Below are 7,647 nucleotides of genomic sequence, written 5' to 3'. Positions count from 1 at the left end.
GTTCTGCGCTTAGTGACGCACATATCCATAGCAAAGACCGAAGTGGGAAAATTTAGTAGGGGTTGGATTTCAATTAGGCACTAACTCAGTGTCATCTCATCTGGCATAGTAGTGTGCTTTGATACTTGGCTAGAAAATAGCCATAGCAATAGGATAGCATTGTTTGGTTTTAAAAACTCAAAAAAAAACAAAAAACACAAAAAAAAAAAAAAAACACAAAAAAAAACAAAAAAAAGTAAAAAAAAAAATAAAGTTATAACTCTCATTTTAAAAATGTTTAACCCGAGGGCTAGGGGTAGAGGACGAGGGCGGGGACGTGGGCGTCCAACTACTGCAGGGGTCAGAGGCCGTGGTCCTGGGCGGGGTGAGACACCACCTGCTGATGAGGGAGCAGGGGAACGCCGCAGAGCTACACTCCCTAGGTTCATGTCTGAAGTTACTGGGACTCGTGGTAGAGCACTGTTGAGGCCAGAACAGTGCGAACAGGTGATGTCGTGGATTGCTGACAATGCTTCGAGCAATTTGTCCACCACCAGTCAGTCTTCCACGCAGTCCACCCATGTCACCGAAATCGCCACTCCTCCAGCTCCTGCACCTCAGCCTCCTCCCCCCCAGTCTGCCCCCTCCCAGGAAAATTTGGCATTTGAACCGGCATACTCTGAGGAACTGTTTTCTGGACCCTTCCCACAGTCACAAACCACTTGTCCGGTTGCTGCTGAGCAATTTTCCGATGCCCAGGTTTTCCAACAGTCACAGTCTGTGGGTGATGATGACCTTCTTGACGTAGTGGAAGTGTGTAAAGAGGTGTCCGACGATGAGGAGACACGGTTGTCAGACAGTGGGGAAGTTGTTGTCAGGGCAGGAAGTCCGAGGGGGGAGCAGACTGAGGGATCGGAGGATGATGAGGTGACAGACCCAAGCTGGGTTGAGAGGCCGGGTGAACACAGTGCTTCTGAGACGGAGGAGAGTCCTCGACCAGAACAGGTTGGAAGAGGCAGTGGTGGGGCCAGACGGAGAGGCAGGGCCAGAGCTGGTGCATCAGCGCCAAATGTGTCAACTAGTGAAGCTCCCGTGGCAAGGGCTCCTGCGGCGAGGGCTAGATCTTCAGAAGTCTGGAGGTTCTTTAAGGAAACACCGGATGACCGACGGACTGTGGTGTGCAACATTTGCCAAACCAGGCTCAGCAGGGGTTCCACCACTACTAGCTTAACTACCACCAGTATGCGCAGGCATATGAATGCTAAACACCCCACTCAGTGGCAACAAGCCCGTTCACCTCCGGCCGTGCACACCACTGCTCCTTCCCCTGTGTCAGCTGCTAGTCAGCCCCCTGCCCAGGACCCTGCCACAAAAACCCCATCGTCGCCTCCACGATCCTCCACAGCATCCACCAGCGTTCAGCTCTCCATACCCCAGACGCTGGAGCGGAAACGCAAATATAGTGCAACCCACCCGCACGCCCAAGCCCTTAATGTGCACATCTCCAGATTGCTTAGCCTGGAGATGCTGCCCTATAGGCTCGTAGAGACCGAGGCCTTTCGCAACCTCATGGCGGCGGCCGCCCCTCGGTATTCGGTCCCCAGCCGCCACTACTTTTCCCGATGTGCCGTCCCAGCCCTGCACCAGCACGTGTCAGACAACATCATCCGTGCCCTGACCAACGCCGTTTCTGACAAGGTCCACCTGACCACGGACACGTGGACGAGTGCTGCCGGGCAGGGCCACTATATATCGCTGACGGCACATTGGGTTAACTTGGTGGAGGCTGGGACCGAGTCTGACACTGGGGCTGCTCATATACTGCCGACGCCGAGGATTGCGGGGCCTACCTCGGTCCAGGTGTTTCAGGCCTACTATGCCTCCTCCTCCTCCCACCCCTCCTCCACCTCCTCCTCCGAACTACCATCCGTGGGCACGGCGCCATCAGTCGGTAGCTCTAGGCACAGCAGCAGTGCCGTCGCTAAGCGACAGCAGGCGGTGCTCAAACTGCTGAGCCTAGGCGACAAAAGGCACACCGCCCAAGAGCTATTACAGGGCATCACGGCGCAGACTGATCTGTGGCTGGCACCGCTGAACCTCAAGCCGGGAATGGTTGTGTGTGACAACGGCCGTAACCTGGTGGCGGCTCTGCAACTCGGCAGACTGACACATGTGCCATGCCTGGCCCATGTGTTAAATCTGATAGTTCAGCGTTTCCTCAAGACATACCCCAATCTGTCTGATTTGCTCACGAAGGTGCGCCGCATCTGTGCGCATTTCAGGAAGTCCAGCCCAGATGCTGCCACTCTCAGGGCAGCGCAGCGCCGCCTCCAACTGCCCGCTCACCGACTGTTGTGCGACGTGCCCACGAGGTGGAATTCAACACTAACCATGTTATCCAGAGTTTACCAGCAGCGCAGAGCGATTGTAGACTGCCAGATGTCAACTTCCACCAGAACTGGTAGTCAGGTCAGTCAGCTTCCTCAAGTCTACAATGAGGAGTGGACGTGGATGTCTGATATCTGTCAGGTGCTGAGTAACTTTGAGGAGTCAACACAGATGGTCAGTGGCGATGCCGCCATCATCAGCCTCACCATCCCGCTGCTTGGCCTGTTGAAAAACTCTCTGGTCAGCATGAAGTCGGAAGCTTTGCGCTCGTCACAAGAGACAGGGGAAGAATATTCCCTTGTTGATAGCCAAAGCACCCTCAGGTCTGTTTCTCAGCGCATATCGGAGGAGGTGGAGGTGGAGGAGGATGAGGAGGAAGAGGAGGAGAATGTTGGTGAGACACAAGAGGGGACCATTGTTGAGTCCTTTACTGTTCAGCGTGTATGGGCAGAAGAAGAGGAGTTGGAGGAGTTGGAGGAGGAGGAAATGGACAGTCAGGCCAGTGAGGGGAGTGAATTCTTACGCGTTGGTACTCTGGCGCATATGGCAGATTTCATGCTAGGCTGCCTATCCCGTGACCCTCGCGTTCAAAGAATTTATTCCAGCACCGATTACTGGGTGTTCACTCTCCTGGACCCACGGTACAAGCAAAATCTTTCCACTCTCATCCCTGCAGAGGAAAGGAGTGTGAGAATGCATGAATACCAGCAGGCCCTGGTGCACAAGCTGAAACAGTATTTCCCTTCTGACAGCGCTAGCGGCAGAGTGCGTAGTTCTGCGGGACAAGTAGCGAGGGAGAGTAGGCGAGCAGGCAGCTTGTCCAGCACTGGCAAGGGTACCCTTTACAAGGCTTTTGCCAGCTTTATGTCACCCCAGCAAGACACTGTCACCTGTCCCCAGTCTCGGCAGAGTAGGGCTGATCTTTACAGAAAGATGGTGAGGGAGTACGTAGCTGACCATACCATCGTCCTAAATGATCACACAGCTCCCTACAACTACTGGGTTTCAAAGCTGGACATGTGGCACGAACTGGCGCTGTACGCCTTGGAGGTTCTTGCCTGCCCTGCCGCTAGCGTCTTGTCCGAGCGGGTTTTCAGTGCAGCTGGTGGCATCATCACCGATAAGCGTACACGCCTGTCGACTGACAGCGCTGACAGGCTGACGCTTATTAAAATGAATAAAGGCTGGATTTCTCAGAATTTCCAATCTCCACCAGGTGAAGGAAGCTCAACCTGAATAATTGATCCACTCCTCCTCCTCCTCATTTTCCTCCTTCTCCTCCTCTTTGTACAGTAAAGCAGAGGAAAATGGCTATTTTTTGACAGGGCCCACTGGCTCTTGCTATAGTACTTCATGCATTTAATTTTTCTGGAGGGCCACCTACCCGGTCCTCTGTTTGAAACAATTTTTGTGAGTGCCACATACAGGCACTCAATCTATTCCATTTTACTGCAGGGCCACCTACCTGCTCCTCTGGTTTGAAACATTTTTGGGACTGCCACATACAGGCACTCAATCTATTCCATTTTACTGGAGGGCCACCTACCTGCTCCTCTGGTTTGAAAAATTTTTGGGACTGCCACATACAGGCACTCAATCTATTCCATTTTACTGCAGGGCCACCTACCTGCTCCTCTGGTTTGAAACATTTTTGGGACTGCCACATACAGGCACTCAATCTATTCCATTTTACTGGAGGGCCACCTACCTGCTCCTCTGGTTTGAAAAATGTTTGGGACTGCCACATACAGGCACTATCCAAATTAAATTGTCTCCATAGCAGCCTCCACACGTTGTCTCCATTGCTACCTCCAAAAGTCGTCCATATAGCTGCCTCCATACATCGTCCCTTTATCAAACGAGGTGTGTCAGGCAGAAATTTGGGTTGTTTTCATGGATTCCACATCAAAGTTGTTAACTTTGTCGCCACCCTGCTGTGTTATCCACAAAATATACTGGCAAACTTTTACCATTTAGGGATATTATTTCAGCGCTTCTTGCGCATCTGTTTACATTCCCCTCACCCGGCATATCCTAAACTTATAAGAACGCTACTACACTTGATCTTATACAAAAGGTTCTTAGAAGTGCTGTTTGGGGAGTAGCCTAGAGACAGGGGCTTGAATTGGCGAAAGCTCGCCTGGCAGCGGAGCGCCAGCTCCATGCGCATCATGCGCTTCTTGCGCATCTGTTTACATTCCCCTCACCCGGCATATCCTAAACTTATAAGAACGCTACTACACTTGATCTTATACAAAAGGTTCTTAGAAGTGCTGTTTGGGGAGTAGCCTAGAGACAGGGGCTTGAATTGGCGAAAGCTCGCCTGGCAGCGGAGCGCCAGCTCCATGCGCATCATGCGCTTCTTGCGCATCTGTTTACATTCCCCTCACCCGGCATATCCTAAACTTATAAGAACGCTACTACACTTGATCTTATACAAAAGGTTCTTAGAAGTGCTGTTTGGGGAGCAGCCTAGAGACAGGGGCTTGAATTGGCGAAAGCTCGCCTGGCAGCGGAGCGCCAGCTCCATGCGCATCATGCGCTTCTTGCGCATCTGTTTACATTCCCCTCACCCGCCATATCCCAAACTTATAAGAACGCTACTACACTTAACTTGGTGCAGGCTGGGACCGAGTCTGACCCTGGGGCTGGTCATATACTGCCGACGCAGAGAATTGCGGGGCCTACCTCGGTCCAGGTCTCAAAGGCCTACTATACCTCCTCCCACCCCTCCTCCACCTCCTCCTCCTCCGAATTACCATCCGTGGGCATGGCGCCATCAGTCGGTAGCTCTAGGCACAGCAGCAGTGCCGTCGCTAAGCGACAGCAGGCGGTGCTGAAACTGCTGAGCCTAGGCGATAAAAGGCACACCGCCCAAGAGCTATTACAGGGCATTCCACATCAAAGTTGTTAACTTTGTCGCCACCCTGCTGTGTAATCCACAAAATATACTTGCAAACTTTTACCATTTAGGGATATTATTTCAGCGCTTCTTGCGCATCTGTTTACATTCCCCTCACCCGCCATATCCTAAACTTATAAGAACGCTACTACACTTGATCTTATACAAAAGGTTCTTAGAAGTGCTGTTTGGGGAGTAGCCTAGAGACAGGGGCTTGGATTGGCAAAAGCTCGCCTGGCTGCAGAGCGCCAGCTCCATCCCAAGATCCAACTAACATAGTTGCAGCACCTTTAATCTACTACTAGTTCACTGCCTCCATAATAATAATAATAATAATCTTTATTTATATAGCGTCATCATATTCTGTAGCGCTTTACAAATCATAGGAAACAAATACAAATGTAATGTAACAGAGCACAACATTTGTATGGAACAACAGGAGTGAGGTCCCTGCTCGCCAGAGCTTACGGTTTATGAAGATGATGGGGTAACACGAGGTAAAAGAATATTTAATGGTCAAGCCATTCTTCTTAGGGAATAGAAAAAAATATAATAAATGGAATTGCTGTCGCTTGAACCACTCAGCCGTCATCTTATATACCAGGTCCAGGGTGAATGGGACTGCAGAGAAGTCTGGTGCCTGTTGGTTGCTGGATAACAGATGGGAGGACGACACAGGACGGGTTAGTAGAAGAGTTAAAACTTCATGCAGTTAATGAGTGTTATAGGCTTGCCTAAAGAAATGGGTTTTAAGAGCACGTTTGAAACTTTGGAGGTTAGGTATTAGTCTGATAGTCCAGGGCAGAGCATTCCATAGAATTGGTGCAGCTCTAGAGAAGTCTTGGAGACGCGAGTGGGAGGTCCGCACTAGGGTAGAGGTTAATCTAAGATCACTGGCGGATCTAAGAGCACGGGTTGGGCGATAGACTGAGATAAGAGAGGAGAGGTAGGGGGGTGCAGCATTATACAGAGCTTTATGGATGAGGGTTATTATTATTTTAAACTGTATTCGAAAGGAGACTGGCAGCCAGTGCAGCGACTGGCATGAACTGTAAGCATACATGGTCCCCTTATCAAACGAGCTGTGTCAGGCAGAATTTTGGGTTGTTTTCATGGCTTCCATGTTAACTTTGTCGCCACCCTGCTGTGTAATCCACAAAATATACTGGCAAACTTTTATCATGTACCGATATTATTTGAGCGCTTCTTGCTCACCTCCTTTGGTTCCTCTCTGACACCCATTGGTTTGAAGCCTGAGTCCAATTAGGGTATGTCGCCATGCCACTCTCTAGCCTGCTGCCGCTGCCTCTGCCTCTGCATGCCGTCCCCTATAGTGTCAGGGTCAATTATTGGATGTTTTACATGCTATCTAGCTTCATTCTGTCACTCTGTCATGGCCATGCTGTTGCCCATAATTTCGGCATAATGGTGCGATTAAGCAGCCTCAGAGGCATCCATGCATGCTGCCCCTGCTGTTTCCTGTCCATTTCCGTGGTGTTTCCATCCTTTTCTGAGGTTCCCAGGTGTTTGGCCAAGCTTCCCTGTGCAGAGCCTTGGTCCCCTTGAAAAATGCTCGAGTCTCCCATTGACTTCAATGGGGTTCGTTATTCGAGACGAGCACTCGAGCATCGGGAAAAGTTCGTCTCGAATAACGAGTACCCGAGCATTTTAGTGTTCGCTCATCTCTAATTTTAAACTTTTTTCTTAATTTTTTTTTACCATCCCACTCTGGGACTTGAATAAGTGATCATTTGATCACTTGTTCAAAGTGAAACACTGCCATATGGATGTAAGGTGGTATATTAAAGCAGTCAGCCTATGCAGATTCATAGTTTGACACACACAGTCTGCTACAGGATATGTCAATGTGCTGGAGAAGGCAGTCCTGTGGTCTTTGTCCGAACCCCGGGGCTGCCACAGAGATTATCGGCACCCTAAGAACCCGGCGGGGACGATTGTGAGGAGAAGCCCTAAAGACGATGTTGCCATGTTTGACTGTGGGCCTATAGAGGTAAACGGAATCATGGCTATAGCCCTATTGAGCGCTATGAGCTCCCACACTGCTGTCGCCATTGACAGTTGTAGTTGAGGGCATAAATGCATGTCCAGGGTTGGGAATTTTGGTTGATATGTTTTAAATTTATTTATAAAAAGTTTAAAATTGTGGGAAATTTTGGAAAAAGCCATTTTCAGAATATCACATGACATGACACGAGCAGTCACGTAACCAAATCAGGTGCAACTGTCCATTTGGATGTCACATGACTACGCCACTTCCAACCTTTTTTCCACTTGAACCTTTATATGGGATACTGCTGTTTTTCTGTTGCTTAGCCTCATTGAAGCAGTATGAATAGATTATTTTCTATTTAGTGGTG

The sequence above is a fragment of the Engystomops pustulosus genome, chromosome 6 (genome assembly GCF_040894005.1).
Source record: "Engystomops pustulosus chromosome 6, aEngPut4.maternal, whole genome shotgun sequence".
NCBI lineage: Eukaryota > Metazoa > Chordata > Amphibia > Anura > Leptodactylidae > Engystomops > Engystomops pustulosus.
This window is presented reverse-complemented; position numbering follows the sequence as displayed.